We start from the raw sequence: 25,372 nt of genomic DNA on the forward strand, positions 1-25,372 counted from the left end.
GAAAAAAAAAAAGTGAGAGGAAGAAAGGAACATAATTAGGTATGGAAACTGGAACAAACACGCCAAGCATTCCAGTGTTACTTGCACCAATGAAACACTTTAACCTAACCTAGTAGAGTAGTCACTTACATATATTTAAATTTTATTATTAAATGATATCAACCTCAAGAAGCACGTTTGCAAATAAGCTCAATTAATAAATATATTAATCTTTATTATTATTAAATTGATTTGATTCCTTTGTTATAAACTTTTGCTTAATTAAACCGATCGATGATCGCAGCACTGTCTAAAATTTGAGGCGGTCGACAAATGGCGTGAATAAAAAACATGTCGTGTAAGCACGGGATGGCCATTCAATATAAATAAATAAAAAGAAAGCACGTGTTTTTTTTTTTTTTTTTTTTTTTGGGAATTATTATTATTATATTATTAATAACTCATTCAGATTTCTGTATATAAAAGGTCTCAGCAGATAAGACTGGAATTCACCCTAAAACAAAAACAAAAGAAAAAAAGAGTCCCTCAGTGAGTTCAAATGGCATCCTCAGCGGAAGTAGAAAACCAGAGAGAACTCTATGATGCAGTGGAAATTAGGAGGGAAGAAGAAGGAGTAGAAAGTTTCTCATACGCAATGCAACTGGCTATGTCCTCTGTACTGTCCATGTCCATGCAATGTGCAATCGAGCTTGGCATATTTGATATCATAGCCAAAGCAGGTCAGGAGGCCAAGCTCTCTCCGTCAGAGATTGCAGCTCACATGCCCACCACCAACCCTGACGCACCCGCCATGCTCGACCGCCTTCTCAGGCTCCTGGCCTCCCACTCTGTTCTTACCTGCTCTTTGGTTGCACATGACCACCACCTTAATGCTAATGGGTCTAATTTCCAGAGGCTATACGGTCTCTCTCCTGTCTCCAAATTCTTTGTCACCGACAATGATGGCGTTTCCTTAGGCCCTTATATGGCACTCGTACAAGACAATGTCTTCTTAACAAGCTGGTCTCTCTCTCTCTCTCTCTGTTTTCTAATTAATTTAGTAATTTCTTTTATTCCTACACTTGATATAAATAATTAAAAAAGAAAAAAAAAGAAAAAAAAAAAAAAGGAACTCTTCCGACTATTATAACTTGCTAATATGTAGGTCACAACTGAAAGAAGCCATTCTCCATGGAGGACTGCCCTTTACCAGAGCTCATGGAACGCACGCTTTTGAATACCTTGACTTGGACCTCAAGTTTAGTAAGGTTTTTAACGCTGCTATGTGCAATCATAGCACTGTCGTTATGAAAAAGATCCTTGAATTGTACAGGGGTTTTGAACCTCTTAAGCAACTGGTTGATGTTGGTGGTGGTTTGGGAGTGAACCTTAAATTAATCACTTCCACATACACACACATCAAGGGTATTAACTTTGACTTGCCTCATGTTATAAAACATGCTGCTTCTTTTCCAGGTATATGATGTTAGCTTATTAATTAGCTCAATCTTCGATCTTGTTTCTTTTGAATCTTTTTTTTTTTTTTTTTTGGGTGGATAATAATATGTTTCTCTTGAATCTGCTAAAGGCTAGAATACAAGTTCTTATTTTATCATTGATCTATAGTTTTAATTGGATCCTGAATTGAATAGAGCGCCCTTTGATAGTTTGTTGTTTATTATATTTCACACTAAACTATGTATACGTTGCAGGTGTAGAACATGTAGGTGGAGACATGTTTGCTGGTGTCCCAAGTGGAGATGCCATTTTCATGAAGGTATTTTCTGAAACAATAGCTGAGACATATATATCCGTTTATTCCATTTAATTTGTCTTAATTTTTTCCATTGGAAATGCTATTAAGTATATTGGTGAATAATTTTGTAGTGGATACTTCATGATTGGAATGATGAGAACTGCATAAAGCTGTTGAAGAATTGCCACAAGGCCATTCCAGACAATGGAAAGCTGATTGTTGTGGAGGAGCTTCTTCACTAACACTGCTGTGAAGAGCACCTCTCAAATGGATGTTCTTATGATGGCTCAAACCCCTGAAGGAAAAGAGAGGAGCAAACAAGAATTCCTAGCCCTCTCAAATGGATGTTCTTAAATTAATTATTACCGTACCGATTTTTCAAAAATCACCGTGGAAAATATACCATTTTTCAAATTCACCATCCTACATTTTCCTTTAACATTTCCGGTACGAAACCATCGATAACAATATACAAATAATTTTTCTCGAATCACAAAATCCATCAAATAATATTCCACGGGCATAATTATCAAATTTAAAACCACCAATTTAAACCAATCATGCTCAAAAATAATATTAAAATCCAAATAGAATTAATTAATGAAAATACTTTGCTCATGTGTAATAAATACAATTAAATCTCAATAATAAAAATCGGGATTTCTGAATAATCCAAAATTCCGTTTAGCACAATAAACATATATGTACTTATAAAATAATATTTTCCACAATTATAATTAAATTTCCACCACATGAGCATAATTCCATATATCAATTTAACAGCAAATAAATATAATTAATTATCCCAAAATATTTTTAAAAGTGCGTCACTCACCTTAAGCACGTATATCAATCAAGATCCTCCGTAGGATCAACTCCACTACCCACATGTGCACCTAAAACATCCACAATACATCAAAACAAATATATTAATATTTTAATCGAGTAACACCCAAATGGGTACCCGAGGAGCGAACACAAACGACAACTAAAATTGACGAGTAATATACCGAATCGAAGTTTGAGTGACGAGCATCATGAATCTTGTCTTACTTCCCGGAGATCGAACCTGAGGTGGCCAGAATCTCGCCGAAAAGCTTTCGGCATTCAACTCTTCGATTCTCTCAAACCGTCACGAATTGGAGGAAAAGGACACCGGATTTGGATTCAGGGGGTCGAAATTAGTGGAGAAGGACCAGAGACGGGACTGGGTACTCATCGGAATAGGGATTTCTCCGGCGAGCCATCACAGTCACCGGCAATCGTCGCCGCAGACGGCGCGTGCGGCGGCTGATGGCCGAGATTTTTGGAGGTTTTGTAGCTTGAAGGGAGAGGGTCTCAATGGTACCAGCGGTGACAATAATGGAGGCCGGAATGTGGAGATCTCGGCGGTTAAAGGAATCGGCATCGTCGGCGGAAAAAGCCCCGATCCGGGCGCGTCGCCGGTCGATTGGCTGTGAAATTTTGGGGTTTGGCCGGGCGTGTAGCAAGAATCGGCCGAAAAATTTGACAACTCCCGTGGCTGGCGATTTTCTCTCTCCCTCTCTCTCTCCTCTCTCTTTTTCTCTCTCCTCCCCCATCGTTTTGCCAAATAAAAGCCACCATGGGGTGACACTGTTCACCCACGTGGACCACTTAGGTGTCGACATGTGGCGTCACTGTGCACTTAAGCCAGATATAATAAAATATTACGGTATTCGGGAAACTTCACGTGTCAATAACTTTTTAACCAGATGCCCAATTTAAGCGTGCTGCTAGTCTATGAACTCGTATCAACGAGTACTTTACAACCATATGAAAGTCAAAACAAAATTCTACAATGATAAAAAGTCAACTCCCGGCACCTTTTGGATAGTTTGCACCTCGACTTGTTTTGCCCATAACTTTCGAACCGTAACTCCGTTTTCGACGTGCTACCAGTCTACGAACTCGGGGCATCATGGACTTCACCATGGTACCACGGTCAACTAGAAATTTCAACTGGAACAAAAGGTCAACTTTTGACCGACTCGGTCAACGGTCAACCTCGGTCAACGTGTAAAAATTCCGATGTAGTTTGGGACGGGGTGTTACAGCTTAACTTTCATGTGTTTGTGGTCAATGATAGTTTACTTGTTTTTAAAAATTGAAAATCTATTAAATTGCTTTTTTTTTTTAAAAAAAATAATAATTGAAGGAACAGGAGATGTAATTCCATTAAAACGCGTCGCCTATTCCATTTTTTTTTATATTTTTAATTAGTTTTGTTGATTACTCATGTACAAATTTAAAAAAAAAAAAAAAAAGCGTACCTGCAAAATTAAAAAATTACTAAAAACAACTTTCAAATTGAAAAAAAAGTTAAAAATTGGGTGGGTGAAACGGCGATGCAGTTGTTAACAAACGAGTCGCCTTTTCGTCTATTTAATGACTCTTTCTTAAAAGACTACGTCGCCTAAAACTATATTAGCTAGTTCTTGTTGTATTATTACATCCAAATGATTTGGCCTGGTGGTGTGGTGATTTTTTGAGAGTGTAGGAGGTCTTGGGTTCAATTCTTGTTATGATCCTATTTTGGTTTTATTTTTTTTATGGGTTTCTAAATGTTTAAACAAAAAAATTGAAAGAAAGAAAGAAGAAAACGTGATGCATTTGTTGAGGAATGCGTCATCTATTTGGCGACGCATTCTTTAAATAATGCGTCAGCTAACATTATATTAGCTAGTTTTTGTTATAATAGTACATGCAAGTCATTTGGCTTGGTGGTGTGGTGATTTCTTGAGAATGTAGGAGGTCTTGGGTTCAATTCTTGTTATAGCCCTATTTTGATTTTATTTTTTTTATGGGTTTCTAAATGTTTAAACAAAAAAATTGAATAAAAAAAAAAAAAAAGAAACAGCGACTCATTTGTTGAAGAATGCGTCGCCATCGCCTAACACTATATTAGCTAGCTTTTTTTGTATTAGTACATACAAGTCATTGGGCCTGGTAGTGTAGTGATTTCTTGAAAGTGTAAGAGGTCCTAGGTGCAATTCTTATTATGGTCCTATTGTGATTTTATTTTTTTTATGGGTTTATAAATGTTTAAACAAAAAGATTGAAAAAAAAAAAAAGGAAAAGGCGACGCATTTTTTGATGCATCGCCTGTTCATCTATTTGGCGACGCATTCTTTAAATAATGCTTCGCCTAACACTATATAAGCTAGTTTTTGTTGTATTGGTATATATCAGTCATTTAGCCTGGTGGTATGGTGATTTCTTGAGAGTGTAGGAGGTCCTGAGTTCAATTCTTGTTGTGGTCCTATTTTGATTTTATTTTTTTTTTAGAAACAGCGACGCATTTGTTGAAGAATGCTTCACCTGTTCATTTTTTTTTATGCTTCGCCTGTTCATCTATGTGGCGACGCATTCTTTAAATAATACATCGCCTAATACTATATTAGCTAGCTTTTGTTATATTAGTACATACAAGTCATTTGGTCTGGTGGTGTGGTGATTTCTTGAAAATGTAGGAGGTTCTGGGTTCAATTATTATTATGGTCCTATTTTGATTTTATTTTTTTTAGGTGACATATTTGTTGAGGAATGCATAACCTATTCATCTATTTGGCGACTCATTATTTAAATAATGCATCTCAATAATGCGTCGCCTAACACTATATAAGCTGACGTATTTGTTGAGGAATGCATCACCTATTCATCTATTTGGTGACTCATTATTTAAATAATGCATCTAAATAATGCGTCGCCTAACACTATATAAGCTAGTTTTTGTTGTATTAGTACATACAAGTCATTTAGCCTGGTGGTGTGGTGATTTCTTGAGAGTGTAGTAGGTCCTGGGTTCAATTTTTATTATGGCCCTATTTTTATTTTATTTTTTTATGGGTTTCTAAATGTTTAAACAAAAAAATTGAAAAAAAAAAAAAAGAAATGACGACGCATTTGTTAAAGAATGTGTCACCTGTTCATCTATGTGGTGACGCATTCCTTAAATAATGCATCGCCTCATACTATATAAGCTACTTTTTGTTGTATTAGTACATACAAGTCATTTGGCTTTATGGTGTGGTAATTTCTTGAGAGTGTAGGATGTAACACCCCGTCCCAAATCGCACCGGAATCCGTGCACGTTGACCGAGGTTGACTGTTGACCGTTGACCAAAGGGGTCAAAAGTTGACTTTTTGACTCGGTGGGAATTTCGAGATGACTAGGGTACCGTGGCGAAGTGCACGATGCCACGAGTTCGTAGACTGGTAGCACGTCGAAAACGGAGCTACGGTTTGAAAGTTATGGACGAAACAAGTTGCGGTCCAAACTGTCCAAGGGGTGCCGGAGTTGACTTTTTGTTTATGGGGAATTGAGCTTTGACTCATGCATGGTTGTGAAGTGCTCGTCGATACGAGTTCACAGACTAGCGGCACGCTCAAAACGGACATCCGGTTAAAAAGTTATGGACGTTTGAAGTTTACCGGATACCGTATTATTTTAATATTTTTTTTGGGTCGGTGAACAGTGAAACGCCACGTGTCAGTTTCTGATTGGTCCACGTGGCATGAACAGTGTCACGCAGGGTTTTAATTTTGAAAAACTCTTGGGGAAGAGAGAGAAAGAGAGAGAAGAGAGAGAAAGAGAGAGAGGAGAGAGAAAGAGAGAGAGAGAGCCACCGCCGGCCACCGGAGTTTTCCACTGTTCCGGCCGAGTTACTGTACACGCGCGGGACAAAAAGCTTGCCCACCTCATTTCCGACAAAACCTCCAAATTTCACGGCGAACGGCCGCCGGACGCGCCCGGATCGGACGTCCGAAGTTTGGCGGCGATTTTTCCCCCTCCACCGCCGGCCACCGCGAATCGGCACTATTCCGGCCGATATACAGTACACGCGCCATACACCCAGCATCCTCTCCTCAAGTCCGGCCTACCCACCAAAAATCACGGCCATCGGACCACCGACGCGCCGGGATCGGAGCGTTTTCCGGCGAGGGGTCGAAAATCTTCAAACGGTGATTTCTCCGCCGTCCGACCTCCGTTTTACTCACCGTCGGTCCCGTTGGATTGCTCTCCTCACGATCTACAAATCTGCAAAATTTCACAGCAAACGGCCACCGTCGGAAATTACTGTTCCGGCGACGGTTGCCGGTGACGTGGCGGCCCGCCGGAAATTACTGTTCCGGCGAGTACCCGAAAATTCCGGCCAGCTCCAGTCCGCAGTGTTCGACCTCCTGAACCCAAATCCGACTTCCGTTTCCGCCAATTCGCGACGGTTTGGGAGAATTGCGGAGCCGAAACCCGAAAAGCTTCCCGATAAAATTCAAACCCCGTCGGGTACGATCATCGGAAATTAAGACCGGATCTGTGATTAGCATCACTCGAGCTTCGATTCGGTATATAATTCGTAAATTTTAGTTATCGTTTGGTGTTCGCTCCCCGGGTACCCATTTGGGGATTACCCGAATAAAATATTAATATTTGTGGTTTTGGTACTGTGGATGTTTTAGGTGCACGTGCAAGTAGCGGAGTCGATCCTGCGGAGGATCTTGATTGAGATACGTGCACAAGGTGAGTGACCCACCTTCAAATTAATTTTGGGGAATTTAATTGATGAATATATTATGTGTGAATTAAATATTTGGAATTTAATTTCTATGTGCCAAATATTTATTGGATTTATTGTAGAATTATTTATGAATTTATTGGATTTAAGAAAATGCGAATTCTACAAATTTATGCCGTGTGGAATTATTTTATGGTTTTGAGGATTTTGAAATTGGTGTGGTTTTAATGGTAAATTGGGCATGATTTGATTTTCAAATATTTCAAAGAAAATATTTGGTTATATTGGTGATTTCAATTTTTATAAAATATGCCCATGGAATATTATGAGATTTGATTATGATATTTCGAGAAATTATTTATGCTATTGGGAAAATGTGGATATTTGAATTGATGGATTTGGAAGTTGGTGGATTTGAAAATCATGGAATTTATGGTATGGATTATAAGGAAATTGTGGAGAATTTCCCGGTTCAAGCGGATGGATTATGCCCGCTATGCTTATGAAAAATGTGAAATTTGTTTTATGATTTAAATTTATGGATTTTATGATTTTTAGATGCACCGTGCACGTACTGGTGTTCTGATTATGTGATATGGTATATGTGATATGGTTAGTGTGCACACGGTTGTGATTAGCGCGCAGGTGGGTGTGATTAGCGCGCAGGTGATGTGATTAGCGCGCAGGTGGGTGTGAGTAGCGCGCGATTGATATTATGAGGGTGTCCTGTGGATGCCATCGGAGAGGGCGGCCACCCCCCTTTGGCCGGGACACCAGGTTAGCAGCGGCGCAGTGGGACGCCACGCGACCGTATGCCGGTTTCTCTCTATAACCTCCTGTCTGGCAGTACCTCGGGACGCTGGGTACTCTGGCGCCACTGGTATATAGTGGGTGCATCAAATGATTTTCAGAACTGTGTTTTAAAAAAATAAAATGTTTGGAAACTGAATTGGAATTAAAAATATAATTGTTACCGCTTATGGTATTTAATTGATGTCTTGGTTTTCGGGGAATATGGATAAAGGGTTTTGTGAAATTGTTTTAAAAGGGGAACCTTTCCAACTGAGAGAATTGTAAGGGTTGTGAGAGAAAATATTATTTCCAAATAATTATTATTTATACTTATTACTGTGATATTATATGGTATAGTAGTAGGGTCGCTCACTGAGATGATTAGCATCTCACACTCTTAAATTCCGTTCCTCTAGGTACCAGGTTGTCGGTGTTCACTCGGAGCGGACTTGATCTTCCTCGCTGTTTTACTTCGTGAAGTACCCTGTTCTTCTTTATTGCGGTTGTACTATTTCTTTCATTCTTGTTGTATTTATTTTGCACTGGATTACTGTATTTTGAAGTGCTGGAATTTGTGGAACCAATTTGTAGTTTGTGGGAGGAATAAGGGGATATTTTTGAAGTGTGTTTTCAGTGCAGGTAAATTTGTGGTAAGTAAATCCCTTAGGGGAGGTGCTGCCGGATTTTCCGTTGGAAGGTTCGGTGGTATTTCCCTGGGATCAGGGCTGTCTAGGGTTCCGGAGGAGGAATTCTGGACGGGTCCTGACAGTTGGTATCAGAGCTCTAGGTTCTAGTATTCCTAAGGGACTGTGCATTGTTGTGCATCCTATCCGTGTTTAATCTCTCGTTTTACCCGTGTGAAAGCGTTCTTTCTGTTTGTCTCGAAGTAAATTCGTTGCCCGAGTTTGAATAACTCTAATCTTCGAGGGTGTCAATTAGGATCATCTAGCCTAACGGGAAATTCCTATGGCCTAGTCGATGGTCGAGGATGCGTTTTCTTTTTGAAGGTCAAGCTTATCATCGTGAATGGTATCCGTTTCGTTCATGGAGAAGAATGATGATTGCCTAAGGATGTGTGTCGATCGATTTCAAGGCGTCAAAATATTTTCCCGATCGATTATCAAAATTTAAATGCTTTTCAAGGTGTTTTATTCAAGTATTTTTGGTTTGTGTTCATACATGTATCTGTATGTTATATTGTTTGATATTATACTGCACCATATGGAGGCGGCGAACCAATGTGGTCCATGTAGAGCTAGCCCCATGATCATGTTGCCTACGAGCCCGGGAAATTGGACGGCCAATATAGGCAACCACCCTGGTTTGTATTGGTAGCAGAGTGTCGGCGACAGTTGGAATCATGGATTACGTAACATGTAGAAGGTGTCGTACGTACCTCCATTACAAGCGTGCATATTTTATTTTATGCTATGGATTTTAAGATATGAATTTCAATGTGGAGTTTTAACAATTGCCTATGCAAGTTAGGTATATTGAAAAATATATTTTATTATTTGTTTTATGTTATGGTTTTTCCAAAAGCGACTTAAGGTTAAGTATCGCCAGTCGAGAATCCAAAGCAGGGTATCGTTGAGTTCAAAAAGGAGATCTTAAAGGAAGCACGCGATTCAAAGTATGCGATACACCCTAAGGGTACCAAGACGTATGGAATGCTCACTGGATGACATGGTGGTTTGGCACGATAAAGGAAGTTGCAAGATCCGAATAAAGGTACTTAAGTCACCGACAAGTAAAGTAGGGAGATGTAAACATGGATTTCGTGCTTAAACTATCATTCACAAAGAGAAGGTACGATAGCGTTTAGAGAATCAAGCAAGCTCCGGATAGCGACTAAAGTTCTACTTGGTGGTTGATGAGGTTAATGAGATGAGGATGATTCCTTAGGCATGGTTAGATGATTAAGCATGGTTATTTTCATTCTAGAAGCTAAGATCTTGATATCTTATTTCCTTGGAGATTTAAGGTTCATATTGGTGGTGTTTTATCTATTTAAGGTGGTTGATATTGTTGGTGATAATTTACAATGATAAGGAGTATGATTTTTGGGACGTAGTTAGAATTTAAGAAGTGTGGAATACTTTTATGGGTTAAGGATCTAGTGATTTGTTCATAGTATTGGTGGTGATGCTAGAATTAAGATTTAAATTCCTTATTGCTTGAGGTGTGGATTCATGGAATTTATTTGAAATGGGGGAAACTTAGGGTTTTCAAGAATGGTATTTGGATGTTGAGAAATTTTATTCATGACCTTGATGAATTTAGTTAAAAGAAAGATTGATGTTTGTCGAGGTTAAGACTATTGGTTAATCAATGAGGAGCAAGGGTTTTATAATTGTAAGTACTAGGAGGGTAATCGAAGACAAGTGAATTAATCTCAACCTTAACTTGGTGATACCAGTATTTGAGGAAATTAGACTTAAGTTCTAATCTTACCTTTTGAATTGCTGATCGAGTTACGAGAGTTGGTTGTTGGTTTAAGGATGCATGCTTTAGAAGCACCTTATGGTTAGCGTTCGACTATAACCAAGACTTGTAGATCGTGTTCTCGTGGACCAATTTGACTATCCTTAATTAGTGGGCATGAGAAGGAAAGTTGCACAAGAGGGAAGTTAAAGTCACTATTAGGCGAATGTAGTGGCAGATGCTTTGAGTAGGAAGGCTACTGGATCCCTTGCTCACATTCAAGTCATCCAACTACCTCTCATGGTGGAGTTGAAGAAGATGGGGGTGTTAATGCATATGCATCCTTCAGGAGTTCTCATGGCTAGCTTCCAGGTACGACCGGTGTTGGTGGATCGTATAGTAGAGACCCAAATGGAAGATCCTAAGTTGAGGACAATTAAGGGCAAGGTACAAGAAGGTCTTGATCCGGAATTTTCCATAAGGAGGGATGGAGCCCTCGTGTATAAAGGACGACTTTGCGTTCCGGATATCCCAGGACTCAAGAAGGAGATTTTGGAGGAGGCGCATAGCTCGATGTATGCGATGCATCCGGGAAGTACCAAGATGTACCGGACGCTTGTTAAGTATTATTGGTGGATTGGTATGAAGAGAGAAGTGGCAGACTTCGTATTAAAGTGTTTGATTTGTCAACAAGTGAAAGCAGAAAGACAGAAGCCTTCGGGACTACTCCAACCTTTACCGATTCCCGTGTGGAAGTGGGAAGAACTCAACATGGACTTCGTATTCAAGCTTCCTTCCACACCTAGAAGGTACGACGGCATTTGGGTAATCATTGATCGTCTCACCAAGTCGGCACACTTCCTACCGGTACGAGAACGTTTTTCACCCGAGAAGTTAGCCCAGTTGTTCGTGCAAGGCATACGTGGGATCAGTTCAAGATGGCCTTCTCTACTGAGTTTTGTCCTCCTGCCTACCGTGAAGCAAGAAGGAGAGAGTTCGAAGAACTACGACAGGGGAACATGACAGTGACAGAGTACGAGAGGAGATTCCGAGAACTATCAGAATTCTACATGCACCTAATTCCCGACGATCACACGAAGAAGGTGAGGTTCATAGACGGATTGAAAGAGAGCATCAGCTACACCCTTTCTGGATCAGTACATCCCACCTATCAGTCCGCCAGGGATGCAGCGCTTGAGCTAGAGAGACAGGAGGAGATACACAGACCCGCGAGGCGCAGATCATTCGAAGGTTCGTATAGCGGAGTACCTCGACAGGGGGCAGCTAAGAAGAGCCATAGCTCAGGCTCAGACAGTGATGGGTTAAGCCCACGAGGCAGATTCCAGAGGAGAGATAGTTATCGCATGCCCCAGCCAGCTCGCCATTCGATCAGTGTGGAAGCAAGCTCGTATCAGCAGTCACGCATTGGTTCTCCGCGGATTTGTCCACTTTGTAGGGGGAATCATTCTGGGCAATGTCAGATGGATGGGTTCTGCTTTCGGTGTGGGCAGCCAGGTCACATAAGGAGGGATTGCCCTTATGGTAGCAGCAGTGTGCTAGAAGCAGGTCGACGGACACAGCGTACGGGGATATTTCCAGGACAGAGTTCCCAGGGGAGTCAGCCAGTAGGAGTTTCTTCGGGATCAGTCCAGCCGTCTGCAAGATCGAGTCGAGGTAGAGGAAGGAGACCCCAGCAGACAAGTCAAGGCCGGGTGTTTGCTATGACGCAGCAGGGAGCCAGGACTACGCCCGACGATTTCACAGGTACTTTGACTATTTTTGGTAATGACACATGTGTACTTATAGACCCGGGAGCAACACATTCGTTCATCTCAAGAGAGTCTGTCGTTCGGGTCGGTATGACCCCTACTCCTTTAGAATGTCTGCTAGAAATAGCCACTCCTGTAGGAGAATCCTTGTGGCCTAGCCAGTTAATCAAGGAATGTTTCTTCTGCATCGAAGATCAAGTGATGGAAGCGGATCTGATCCTGTTGGATCTATTCGGACTTGAAGTAAGTTTGGGCATGGATTGGTTGGTAAGGAACCACTTAGTCGAGGAAGCGACGTAGGAGCCCGAAGCGCAAGTGCGTGATCAGAACCCTTATCTGTTCTAGTGACGCGCGGAAATTTCGAGGATGAAATTTTTGTAAGGGGGGAAGGCTGTAACACCCCGTCCCAAATCGCACCGGAATCCGTGCACGTTGACCGAGGTTGACTGTTGACCGTTGACCAAAGGGGTCAAAAGTTGACTTTTTGACTCGGTGGGAATTTCGAGATGACTAGGGTACCGTGGCGAAGTGCACGATGCCACGAGTTCGTAGACTGGTAGCACGTCGAAAACAGAGCTACGGTTTGAAAGTTATGGACGAAACAAGTTGCGGTCCAAACTGTCCAAGGGGTGCCGGAGTTGACTTTTTGTTTATGGGGAATTGAGCTTTGACTCATGCATGGTTGTGAAGTGCTCGTCGATACGAGTTCACAGACTAGCGGCACGCTCAAAACGGACATCCGGTTAAAAAGTTATGGACGTTTGAAGTTTACCGGATACCGTATTATTTTAATATTTTTTTTGGGTCGGTGAACAGTGAAACGCCACGTGTCAGTTTCTGATTGGTCCACGTGGCATGAACAGTGTCACGCAGGGTTTTAATTTTGAAAAACTCTTGGGGAAGAGAGAGAAAGAGAGAGAAGAGAGAGAAAGAGAGAGAGAGAGCCACCGCCGGCCACCGGAGTTTTCCACTGTTCCGGCCGAGTTACTGTACACGCGCCGGACAGAAAGCTTGCCCACCTCATTTCCGGCAAAACCTCCAAATTTCACGGCGAACGGCCGCCGGACGCGCCCGGATCGGACGTCCGAAGTTTGGCGGCGATTTTTCCCCCTCCACCGCCGGCCACCGCGATTTTTCCCCCTCCACAAAAATATACAGTACACGCGCCATACACCCAGCATCCTCTCCTCAAGTCCAGCCTACCCACCAAAAATCACGGCCATCGGACCACCGACGCGCCGGGATCGGAGCGTTTTCCGGCGAGGGGTCGAAAATCTTCAAACGGTGATTTCTCCGCCGTCCGACCTCCGTTTTACTCACCGTCGGTCCCGTTGGATTGCTCTCCTCACGATCTACAAATCTGCAAAATTTCACAGCAAACGGCCACCGTCGGAAATTACTGTTCCGGCGACGGTTGCCGGTGACGTGGCGGCCCGCCGGAAATTACTGTTCCGGCGAGTACCCGAAAATTCCGGCCAGCTCCAGTCCGCAGTGTTCGACCTCCTGAACCCAAATCCGACTTCCGTTTCCGCCAATTCGCGACGGTTTGGGAGAATTGCGGAGCCGAAACCCGAAAAGCTTCCCGATAAAATTCAAACCCCGTCGGGTACGATCATCGGAAATTAAGACCGGATCTATGATTAGCATCACTCGAGCTTCGATTCGGTATATAATTCGTAAATTTTAGTTATCGTTTGGTGTTCGCTCCCCGGGTACCCATTTGGGGATTACCCGAATAAAATATTAATATTTGTGGTTTTGGTACTGTGGATGTTTTAGGTGCACGTGCAAGTAGCGGAGTCGATCCTGCGGAGGATCTTGATTGAGATACGTGCACAAGGTGAGTGACCCACCTTCAAATTAATTTTGGGGAATTTAATTGATGAATATATTATGTGTGAATTAAATATTTGGAATTTAATTTCTATGTGCCAAATATTTATTGGATTTATTGTAGAATTATTTATGAATTTATTGGATTTAAGAAAATGCGAATTCTACAAATTTATGCCGTGTGGAATTATTTTATGGTTTTGAGGATTTTGAAATTGGTGTGGTTTTAATGGTAAATTGGGCATGATTTGATTTTCAAATATTTCAAAGAAAATATTTGGTTATATTGGTGATTTCAATTTTTATAAAATATGCCCATGGAATATTATGAGATTTGATTACGATATTTCGAGAAATTATTTATGCTATTGGGAAAATGTGGATATTTGAATTGATGGATTTGGAAGTTGGTGGATTTGAAAATCATGGAATTTATGGTATGGATTATAAGGAAATTGTGGAGAATTTCCCGGTTCAAGCGGATGGATTATGCCCGCTATGCTTATGAAAAATGTGAAATTTGTTTTATGATTTAAATTTATGGATTTGATGATTTTTAGATGCACCCTGCACGTACTGGTGTTCTGATTATGTGATATGGTTAGTGTGCACACGGTTGTGATTAGCGCGCAGGTGGGTGTGATTAGCGCGCAGGTGATGTGATTAGCGCGCAGGTGGGTGTGAGTAGCGCGCGGTTGATATTATGAGGGTGTCCTGTGGATGCCATCGGAGAGGGCGGCCACCCCCCTTTGGCCGGGACACCAGGTTAGCAGCGGCGCAGTGGGACGCCATGTCAGGACCCGTCCAAAGTTCCCCACCGGAACCCTAGACAAGCCCTGATCCCAGGGAAACCCTACCGGACCCATCTGTGGAAGATCCGGCAGAACCTCCCCTTAGGGATGGACTTACCACAAAATTTCCTGCACTGAAAACACACTTCTATAATTGTTCCCTTATTCCTCCCACAGTACTACGAACTGGTTCCACAAATTTCAGCACTCCAAAATAAAAATACAGTAATCCAGTGCAGTACAAATACATAAGTGTCCCATACAGTATACAGAGCTTTATGAAGTACTACAAAATACAGAATACAGTAAAAGTGAAAGAAATAGTACAACTGCAGTAAAAGAAAAACAAGGTACTGCACGAACAAATACAGCGAGGAAGATCAAGTCCGCTCCGAGTGAACACCGACAACTTGGTACCTAGAGGAACGGAATTTAAGAGTGTGAGATGCTAATCATCTCAGTGAGCGACCCTACTACTCTACACTATCATACCACGGTAATAGGTATATAAATAATAATTATTTGGAAATAATAATGTCTCTCAAAACCCTTACAATTCTCTCAGTTGGAAAGGTTCCCCTTTTAAAACATTTTCACAAATCCCTTTATTCATATTTCCCGAAAACCAAGACATCAATTAAATACCAGAAGCGGTAACAATTATATTTTTCATTAACATTTTATTTTTAAAACACAGTTCTGAAAATCATTTGATGCACCCACTATATACCAGTGGCGCCAACAGTACCCGGCGTCCCAAGGTACCGCCAGACAGGAGGTTATAGAAAGAAACCGGCATACGGTCGCGTGGCGTCCCACTGCGCCGCTGCTAACCTGGTGTCCCGGCCAAAGGGGGGTGGCCGCCCTCTCCGATGGCATCCACAGGACACCCTCATAATATCAACCGCGCGCTACTCACACCCACCTGCGCGCTAATCACAACCGTGTGCACACTAACCATATCACATATACCATATCACATAATCAGAACACCAGTACGTGCAGGGTGCATCTAAAAATTATAAAATCCATAAATTTAAATCATAAAACAAATTTCACATTTTTCATAAGCATAGCGGGCATAATCCATCCGCTTGAACCGGGAAATTCTCCACAATTTCCTTATAATCCATACCATAAATTCCATGATTTTCAAATCCACCAACTCCCAAATCCATCAATTCAAATATCCACATTTTTTCCAAGCATAAATAATTTCTCGAAATATCATAATCAAATCCCATAATATTTTATGGGCATATTTCATAAAAATTGAAATCACCAACATAACCAAATATTTTCCTTGAAATATTTGAAAATCAAATTGTGCCCAATTTACCATTAAAACCACACCAATTTCAAAATCCTCAAAACCATAAAATAATTCCACACGGCATAAATTTGTAGAATTCGCATTTTCTTAAATCCAATAAATTCATAAATAATTCTACAATAAATCCAATAAATATTTGGCACATAGAAATTAAATTCCAAATATTTAATTCACACATAATATATTCAACAATTAAATTCCCCAAAATTAATTTGAAGGTGGGTCACTCACCTTGTGCACGTATCTCAATCAAGATCCTCCGCAGTATCGACTCCGCTACTTGCACGTGCACCTAAAACATCCACAGTACCAAAACCACAAATATTAATATTTTATTCGGGTAATCCCCAAATGGGTACCCGGGGAGCGAACACCAAACGATAACTAAAATTTACCAATTATATACCGAATCGAAGCTCGAGTGATGCTAATCACAGATCCGGTCTTAATTTCCGATGATCGTACCCGACGGGGTCGGAATTTTATCGGGAGGCTTTTCGGGTTTCGGCTCCGCAATTCTCCCAAACCGTCGCGAATTGGTGGAAACGGAAGTCGGATTTGGGTTCAGGAGGTCGAACACTGCGGACTGGAGCTGGCCGGAATTTTCGGGGTACTCGCCGGAACAGTACTTTCCGGCGGGCCGCCACGTCACCGGCAACCGTCGCCGGAACAGTAATTTCCGACGGTGGCCGTTTGCTGTGAAATTTTGCAGATTTGTAGATCGTGAGGAGAGCAATCCAACGGGACCGACGGTGAGCAAAACGGAGGTCGGACGGCGGAGAAATCACCGTTTGAAGATTTTCGACCCCTCGCCGGAAAACGCTCCGATCCCGGCGCGTCGGTGGTCCGATGGTCGTGATTTTTGGTGGGTAGGCCGGACTTGAGGAGAGGATGCTGGGTGTATGGCGCGTGTACTGTATATCGGCCGGAATAGTGCCGATTCGCGGTGGCCGGCGGTGGAGGGGAAAAATCGCCGCCAAACTTCGGACGTCCGATCCGGGCGCGTCCGGCGGCCGTTCGCCGTGAAATTTGGAGGTTTTGCCGGAAATGAGGTGGGAAATCTGGCTGGCCGGCGCGTGTACAGTAACTAGGCCGGAAAAACGTGAAAATGACCGGCGGCCGGCGGGTCCTCTTTCTCTCTTTCTCTCTCCTCTCTCTCTTTCTCTCTCTTCTCTCTCTTTCTCTCTCTTCCCCGAGAGTTTTTCAAAATTAAAACCCTGCGTGACACTGTTCATGCCACGTGGACCACTCAGAAGCTGACACGTGGTATTTCACTGTTCACGACCCAAAAACATTAAAATAATACGGTATCCGGTAAACTTCAAACGTCCATAACTTTTTAACCGGATGTCCGATTTAAGCGTGCCGCTAGTCTATGAACTCGTATCGACGAGTACTTTACAACCATACAAGAGTCAACTCACAATTACATCACAAGAAAAAGTCAACTCCCGGCACCTTTTAGACAGTTTACACTTCAACTTGTTTTGCCCATAACTTTCAAACCGTAGCTCCGTTTTCGACGTGCTACTAGTCTACGAACTCAAGGCGTCATGCACTTCGCCACGGTACCCTGGTCAACTCGAAATTCCCACCGAGTCAAAAAGTCAACTTTGACCCCTTCGGTCAACGGTCAACGGTCAACCTCGGTCAACGTGCACGGATTCCGGTGCGATTCGGGACGGGGTGTTACAGCCTTCCCCCCTTACAAAAATTTCGTCCTCGAAATTTCCGCACGTTACTGGAACAGATACGGGTACTGCTCACGCATCTGTGCTTCGGGTTCCCACGTTGCTTCCTCGACCAAGTGGTTCCGCCATAAGACCTTAACTAGAGGAATAGTCTTGTTGCGTAGCGTGCGTTCCTCGCGATCCAAAATTTGTACTGGCTGCTCCACATACGAAAGATCTTCCCTTATCTCTATATCCGGACTCTCGAGTACGTGCGAAGGGTCTGCAATATACTTCCGTAGCATCGACACATGAAACACGTTGTGTACTCGAGCTAGCTCTTCCGGTAACGCCAACCTATACGCCACCGGGCCAATCCTCTCCGTAACCTCGTAAGGCCCAATATAACGAGGACCCAACTTACCTCGTCGTCCAAAACGTACTACTCCTTTCCATGGAGATAGTTTTAGGAATACCCAATCTCCTACCTCGAATTCCAAATCCTTTCTACGCACATCGGCGTAACTCTTCTGTCTATCTTGGGCAACCTTCAATCGATCCCTAATGATCTTCACCTTGTCCAAGGTCATCCTTAAATACTCAGATCCGACCGCATTAGTTGTTGCAAGGAGCCTCTCTTCTCCTACCTCACTCCAACACAAAGGTGTCCGACACTGCCTCCCATATAAAGCTTCATACGGGGACATTCCAGTACTCGCTTGATAACTGTTGTTGTAGACAAACTCTATCAGTGGCAGTTGTTCATCCCAGCTACCGCTAAATTGCATAATGCAAGACCTTAGCATGTCTTCTAATGTCTGGATTGTGCGCTCTGCTTGTCCATCAGATTGTGGGTGAAAAGCGGTGCTGTAGTTAAGTCTTGCTCCTAGTGCATCAGCCAACTTCCGCCATAGTCGTGAAGTAAAGCGCGGATCTCGATCGGAGACGATGGCTAACGGTACTCCATGAAGACTTACAATGCGTTGCACGAACAACTGGGCTAACTTCTCGGGCGAAAAACGTTCTCGTACCGGTAGGAAGTGTGCCGACTTGGTGAGACGATCAATGATTACCCAAATGCCGTCGTACCTTCTAGGTGTGGAAGGAAGCTTGAATACGAAGTCCATGTTGAGTTCTTCCCACTTCCACACGGGAATCGGTAAAGGTTGGAGTAGTCCCGAAGGCTTCTGTCTTTCTGCTTTCACTTGTTGACAAATCAAACACTTTGATACAAAGTCTGCCACTTCTCTCTTCATACCAATCCACCAATAATACTTAACAAGCGTCCGATACATCTTGGTACTCCCAGGATGCATCGCATACATCGAGCTATGCGCCTCCTCCAAAATCTCCTTCTTGAGTCCTGGGATATCCGGAACGCAAAGTCGTCCTTTATACACGAGGGCTCCATCCCTCCTTATGGAAAATTCCGGATCAAGACCTTCTTGTACCTTGCCCTTAATTGTCCTCAACTTAGGATCTTCCATTTGGGTCTCTACTATACGATCCACCAACACCGGTCGTACCTGGAAGCTAGCCATGAGAACTCCTGAAGGATGCATATGCATTAACACCCCCATCTTCTTCAACTCCACCATGAGAGGTAGTTGGATGACTTGGATGTGAGCAAGGGATCCAGTAGCCTTCCTACTCAAAGCATCTGCCACTACATTCGCCTTACCCGGGTGATAGTCAATCACACAGTCATAATCCTTTAACAACTCCATCCATCGCCTTTGCCTCATATTTAACTCCTTCTGAGTGAAAATATACTTGAGGCTCTTGTGGTCGGTATAGATTTGGCACGTGGCCCCATACAAGTAGTGCCTCCACTTCTTTAGAGCAAAGACTACCACCGCCAATTCTAAGTCGTGCGTAGGGTAATTCTGTTCGTGCTGCTTCAATTGCCGAGATGCATACGCTACCACCCTTTGATTCTGCATTAGCACGCAACCCAACCCTTGATGGGATGCATCACAATAAACCTCAAAACCTTCATTCCCATCAGGTAAAGTTAAAACAGGTGCGGATGTCAACTTTTGCTTCAACTCTTGAAAATTCTGTTCACACCTGTCCGTCCAACTAAATTCAACATTCTTTCGGGTCAATCTATGAAGTGGCCCGGCAATCCTTGAAAACCCTTCAATAAAACGACGGTAGTAACCCGCTAATCCAAGAAAACTTCGTACCTCCCTCACAGTGGTAGGGCGCTCCCAACTCAACACTGCCTTTACCTTATCAGGGTCCACATAGATACCTTCTGCCGACACGATATGTCCGAGAAAACCCACTTGATTCAACCAGAATTCACACTTGTCGAATTTAGCATATAGCTGATGCTGCCTTAGAGTTTGGAGCACTCTCTTCAAATGCCTCACGTGCTCTTCTTGGCTCCTTGAATAGATCAGAATGTCATCAATAAATACAATGACAAAATGATCCAAGTACGGACGAAACACCCTATTCATCAAGTCCATGAAAGCTGCTGGGGCATTGGTGAGTCCGAACGACATCACTAGGAATTCATAATGTCCGTACCTCGTCCTAAAGGCAGTCTTAGGAATGTCCGACTCTCGGATCCTTAACTGATGGTATCCCGACCTCAAGTCGATCTTGGAGAACACCTTGGCACCTTGGAGTTGGTCGAATAGATCATCTATCCTTGGCAACGGATAGCGATTAGGAATGGTGACCTTATTAAGTTGTCGGTAGTCTATACACAGCCTTAGACTACCATCCTTTTTCTTTACAAACAAAACTGGGGCTCCCCACGGCGATATACTTGGTCTAATAAACCCCTTATCTACCAAATCTTGCAACTGGACCTTTAGCTCCCTTAACTCCACTGGAGCCATCCGATACGGTGGTAGAGAAATAGGCACGGTGCCTGGAATCAATTCAATGGGAAAGTCAACTTCCCTTTCCGGAGGCAATCCTGGTAACTCCTCAGGAAACACGTCCGGGAAATCCCTCACAACGGGCATGTCTTCCAACCTGACCCCACTTACTCGGGTATCTATCACATGAGCCAAATACCCCTGGCAACCTTTATTCAGTAGCTTCTTGGCGGTAAGGGTAGATATCAACCTCGGTAAGGGCCTTCCAACTCCTCCACGGAATACTACTTTTGGCAACCCTGGCCTCCTGAATGTAACTTCCTTGCTGAAACAGTCTACAGATGCATGGTTCCTTGCCAACCAATCCATGCCCAAAATTACATCAAGTCCGGACAGATCCAACAGGATCAAGTCCGCCTCCATCACTTGATCTTCGATGCAGAAGAAACATTCCTTGATTAACTGGCTAGGCCACAAGGATTCTCCTGCAGGAGTGGCTATCTCTACTAGACATTCTAAAGGAGTAGGGGTCATACCGACCCGAGTGACGAATTCCTTGGAGATGAATGAATGTGTTGCTCCCGGGTCTATAAGTACTAATGCATCATTACCAAATATCTTCAACGTACCTGCCACGACGTCCGGTGTAGCTAGGGCCTCCTGCTGCGTCATCGCAAACACTCGACCCTGCCCTGTCTGCTGGGGCCTCCGTCCTCTACCCCTGCTCGGTCCAACAGGCTGTGGGACTGATCCCGATGAACCTCCTACTGCATAACTCCCTCGGGAACTCTGACCCCGCGATCCACTGGCCTGATGTGATGGTGGGCTCGCCCCTAACACTCCCGCCTCTCCATAAGGGCAATTTCTCTTAATATGTCCCGCCTGTCCACACTGAAAGCACACACCCTCAAACTGGCAAATCCCATGGTGTGCTCTATTGCAACGTCTGCAGAATGGCTTGGGGCTAAACCCAGAGTGCTGATATGAGCTCGTGCCGCCGCTGATGGAATGGCGCGCTGGTTGGGGCATACGATAGCCGCCTCTCCTCTGAAATCTGCCTCGAGGGCTGAACCCAGCACTGTCTGAGCCTGAACTATGACTCTTCTTAGATGCCCCCTGTCGAGGTACCCCGCTGTACGAACCTTCGAACGGTCTGCGCCTCGAGGGTCTGTGTATCTCCGCCTGTCTCTCTAGCTCGAGCGCTGCATCCCTGGCGGACTGATAGGTGGGGTGTACTGACCCAGAAAGGGTGTAGCCGATGCTCTCGTTCAACCCGTCTATGAACCTCACCTTCTTCGCGTGATCGTCGGGAATCAAGTGCATGCAGAACTCTGACAGCTCCCGGAACCTCCTCTCGTACTCTGTCACCGTCATGTTTCCCTGGCGCAGTCCCTCGAACTCTCTCCTTCTCGCCTCATGGTAGGCAGGAGGACAGAACTCAGTAGAGAAGGCAATCTTGAACTGGTCCCACGTATGCCTTCTGCGGGTCTTCTCCATTTGCCACCACTTCCGGGCGTCTCCCTCTAACATGAACCCAGAAATCCTCACCATATCCTCATCGGGGCACTGCATCCCCTCTTCCAAAATTTTCTCCATGCTGGATAGCCACTTCAAGGCTGCAGCTGGGCCTTGGCTTCCATCGAACTCCACGGCTCCTAAACGTCGAGCCTGATCCACGGATCGGTTACTAGAGCTTGAACCTCCTAAGGCTCTAGTTAGCTGAGAGACCAGATCTCTAAGGCTTGATCGACTCCCGGAACTCTCAGCCGAGCGTTCCCGAGTTCTACGTGTGTCCCGCCGACTCATCGTAGTCGATTACTGAAGAAACAAACAAGAGTTTAGAAACAGGGACACTTAAGCACGATTACAAAAGGAAGGAATTTACGGATGGGCTGTACAGCAATGCACAGTCCCTTAGGATTACAAGAACCTATGCTCTGATACCAATGTAACAGCCCAGACCACCCGCATCAGGATATTGTCCTCTTTGGCCCAGGGTTCACACCCTCTCTCCCCCCTGGCCTCAAGGTTTTGCTCACAAAACGCGTCCTGAAGGGAGAGGTATCCACAGCCTTATAAAGACCGCTTCGTGCCCCTCTCCAACCAATGTGGGATGTTACAATCCTCCCCCCTTGGGGCCCAGCGTCCTCGCTGGCACACCGATCCGGGTACTGGCTCTGATACCAACTGTCAGGACCCGTCCAAAGTTCCCCACCGGAACCCTAGACAAGCCCTGATCCCAGGGAAACCCTACCGGACCCTTCTGTGGAAGATCCGGCAGAACCTCCCCTAAGGGATGGACTTACCACAAAATTTCCTGCACTGAAAACACACTTCTATAATTGTTCCCTTATTCCTCCCACAGTACTACGAACTGGTTCCACAAATTTCAGCACTCCAAAATAAAAATACAGTAATCCAGTGCAGTACAAATACATAAGTGTCCCATACAGTATACAGAGCTTTATGAAGTACTACAAAATACAGAATACAGTAAAAGTGAAAGAAATAGTACAACTGCAGTAAAAGAAAAACAAGGTACTGCACGAACAAATACAGCGAGGAAGATCAAGTCCGCTCCGAGTGAACACCGACAACCTGGTACCTAGAGGAACGGAATTTAAGAGTGTGAGATGCTAATCATCTCAGTGAGCGACCCTACTACTCTACACTATCATACCACGGTAATAGGTATATAAATAATAATTATTTGGAAATAATAATGTCTCTCAAAACCCTTACAATTCTCTCAGTTGGAAAGGTTCCCCTTTTAAAACATTTTCACAAATCCCTTTATTCATATTTCCCGAAAACCAAGACATCAATTAAATACCAGAAGCGGTAACAATTATATTTTTCATTAACATTTTATTTTTAAAACACAGTTCTGAAAATCATTTGATGCACCCACTATATACCAGTGGCGCCAACAGTACCCGGCGTCCCAAGGTACCGCCAGACAGGAGGTTATAGAAAGAAACCGGCATACGGTCGCGTGGCGTCCCACTGCGCCGCTGCTAACCTGGTGTCCCGGCCAAAGGGGGGTGGCCGCCCTCTCCGATGGCATCCACAGGACACCCTCATAATATCAACCGCGCGCTACTCACACCCACCTGCGCGCTAATCACAACCGTGTGCACACTAACCATATCACATATACCATATCACATAATCAGAACACCAGTACGTGCAGGGTGCATCTAAAAATTATAAAATCCATAAATTTAAATCATAAAACAAATTTCACATTTTTCATAAGCATAGCGGGCATAATCCATCCGCTTGAACCGGGAAATTCTCCACAATTTCCTTATAATCCATACCATAAATTCCATGATTTTCAAATCCACCAACTCCCAAATCCATCAATTCAAATATCCACATTTTTTCCAAGCATAAATAATTTCTCGAAATATCATAATCAAATCCCATAATATTTTATGGGCATATTTCATAAAAATTGAAATCACCAACATAACCAAATATTTTCCTTGAAATATTTGAAAATCAAATTGTGCCCAATTTACCATTAAAACCACACCAATTTCAAAATCCTCAATACCATAAAATAATTCCACACGGCATAAATTTGTAGAATTCGCATTTTCTTAAATCCAATAAATTCATAAATAATTCTACAATAAATCCAATAAATATTTGGCACATAGAAATTAAATTCCAAATATTTAATTCACACATAATATATTCAACAATTAAATTCCCCAAAATTAATTTGAAGGTGGGTCACTCACCTTGTGCACGTATCTCAATCAAGATCCTCCGCAGTATCGACTCCGCTACTTGCACGTGCACCTAAAACATCCACAGTACCAAAACCACAAATATTAATATTTTATTCGGGTAATCCCCAAATGGGTACCCGGGGAGCGAACACCAAACGATAACTAAAATTTACCAATTATATACCGAATCGAAGCTCGAGTGATGCTAATCACAGATCCGGTCTTAATTTCCGATGATCGTACCCGACGGGGTCGGAATTTTATCGGGAGGCTTTTCGGGTTTCGGCTCCGCAATTCTCCCAAACCGTCGCGAATTGGTGGAAACGGAAGTCGGATTTGGGTTCAGGAGGTCGAACACTGCGGACTGGAGCTGGCCGGAATTTTCGGGGTACTCGCCGGAACAGTACTTTCCGGCGGGCCGCCACGTCACCGGCAACCGTCGCCGGAACAGTAATTTCCGACGGTGGCCGTTTGCTGTGAAATTTTGCAGATTTGTAGATCGTGAGGAGAGCAATCCAACGGGACCGACGGTGAGCAAAACGGAGGTCGGACGGCGGAGAAATCACCGTTTGAAGATTTTCGACCCCTCGCCGGAAAACGCTCCGATCCCGGCGCGTCGGTGGTCCGATGGTCGTGATTTTTGGTGGGTAGGCCGGACTTGAGGAGAGGATGCTGGGTGTATGGCGCGTGTACTGTATATCGGCCGGAATAGTGCCGATTCGCGGTGGCCGGCGGTGGAGGGGAAAAATCGCCGCCAAACTTCGGACGTCCGATCCGGGCGCGTCCGGCGGCCGTTCGCCGTGAAATTTGGAGGTTTTGCCGGAAATGAGGTGGGAAATCTGGCTGGCCGGCGCGTGTACAGTAACTAGGCCGGAAAAACGTGAAAATGACCGGCGGCCGGCGGGTCCTCT

The 25,372-nt window shown here is 43.8% G+C and overlaps 1 pseudogene; it reads left to right on the forward strand.

The window, feature by feature from the left end:
* Positions 1 to 465: 465 nt before the first annotated feature.
* Positions 466 to 3,440, forward strand: LOC107423773 (cathecol O-methyltransferase 1-like; annotated as a pseudogene).
* The last annotated feature ends 21,932 nt before the right edge of the window (positions 3,441 to 25,372 follow it).

This window comes from Ziziphus jujuba, chromosome 7 (assembly GCF_031755915.1).
Source record: "Ziziphus jujuba cultivar Dongzao chromosome 7, ASM3175591v1".
Classification (NCBI taxonomy): domain Eukaryota; kingdom Viridiplantae; phylum Streptophyta; class Magnoliopsida; order Rosales; family Rhamnaceae; genus Ziziphus; species Ziziphus jujuba.